The sequence below is a fragment of the Enhydra lutris genome, unplaced genomic scaffold, assembly GCF_002288905.1.
Source record: "Enhydra lutris kenyoni isolate GAN:26980312 unplaced genomic scaffold, ASM228890v2 scaffoldscaffold5, whole genome shotgun sequence".
In the NCBI taxonomy this organism is placed as follows: domain Eukaryota; kingdom Metazoa; phylum Chordata; class Mammalia; order Carnivora; family Mustelidae; genus Enhydra; species Enhydra lutris.
Window position 1 is genome coordinate 32,172,463 of NW_019154089.1, and position 1,609 is coordinate 32,174,071.

The window sequence follows — 1,609 nt, forward strand, 5'->3', positions numbered from 1 at the left end:
GCAACTTAATTGCGTATACTAATATAAATTATTATTTATCCCTTTGAGACTGGGAGAAGGTAAGCATGCCCATTGTCATCCTTCCCTCCACACCGTATTGGTAGTCCCAGCCAGGACAGTAAGGCACAAAAGAGATATAATCATGCAGAGAATGGAAAGGAGGGAAAAGACTATCATTATTCATGAATGCTCTGACTGCAACATGTAGAAAATATAAATTATCTACAAGTTATGACAATGAACTAATAAGTTTTGTAACATCACTGGACATCCAAAAATCCATTTCTTTTCCATATAACAGTGACTAAGTTAGAAAATTAAAAAGAAAAAAACCTAATACCTAGAAATCTAACAAAAGATGTTGTAAGACTTCTCTGCAGAAAAGTTAAAGAACATTATTTAGAATAATTAAAGGATAACTATATTCATGAAAACTTTAATGCTATCAAGATAGCATTTCTCATTAAACTTATCTATAGATTCAAGGTCCTTTCTGCCTTTCTTTCTTCTTTCTTTCTTTCTTTCATCTTTCTTTTTTTTTTTTATTCAAGGTAATTTCAATCAAAGTCCCAAGGGTTTGTGAGTGACAGCCTGACTCTAGAATGTGCATAAAATGCAAACAACCATCATTCATCAAAACACTCTTGAAGAAGAACAGTGGGGAGAACATGATCCACTGGGTGAAAAGACTGAGTATGAATCTACAATTTTCAGTAAAGTGTGGTATCAGTTCAAATAGAGATAAATAGATCAATGGATTCAAATAAGGATCATTTTATGAATCACATCAAAATCCTCTCCATTCCAACTTTAACTTTAACCAGCTACTGCAACAGCATGTTGGTCTTCACCAGCATCATGCATGTGCTAGTCACCACATCTTGCTTTTGACCCACACTGCATACCTCTTTCTCCCTGCCCTAAGACTTCTCTAATGCCCCAGGTGTGGGATGTCCACATTCAGCACTCACACATTTGCAATCTGGAGATCTAGAGGAATTAACATCTCTGAAGCCAGCTTTGGACCCAATGAAGAAATGTTTCTTTTTTTTTCTTTTTCTTTTTGTTCCCAGGCAGAGTGTTCTAAGTTACATTTCATATGCCTCCTTAAAAAGACTGAGCACCAGTTACATATAGCAGTAGCCAGTTCTATTATACATTCTGTATTGAATTTATCTTCTTGTTTCACTTTCCCAGTATTGTACTTCTGCTACCTGGGGTCCCCAAATAAAAGACCTCCATGCACTCTTTCCCTCAGAGCTCTGCTTTTAGGAAAACCCAGATGAAGACAGTCGCACTGCTGGGTAGTGGAATAAGATTAGTATTTGAAATATATGTCGCTGGCAAAACTAGATATCCATATAGAAATAAAATTTGACCCTTACCTATACCTCATTTTAAAAAAATCAATTTTAGGTAGATTATAGATCTAAATGTGAGAGACAAATAATAAAACCCTGAGGAGATAATGTGGGAGAGCATCTTCATGACCTCAGGTGTAGGAGAAGACTTTTAAAATGGATATATCAGTAACATAAAATAAAAGTTTGATAAATTTGACTACATCAAAATTAAGAACATCTGTTCATCAAGACATCATTAAGAGAAT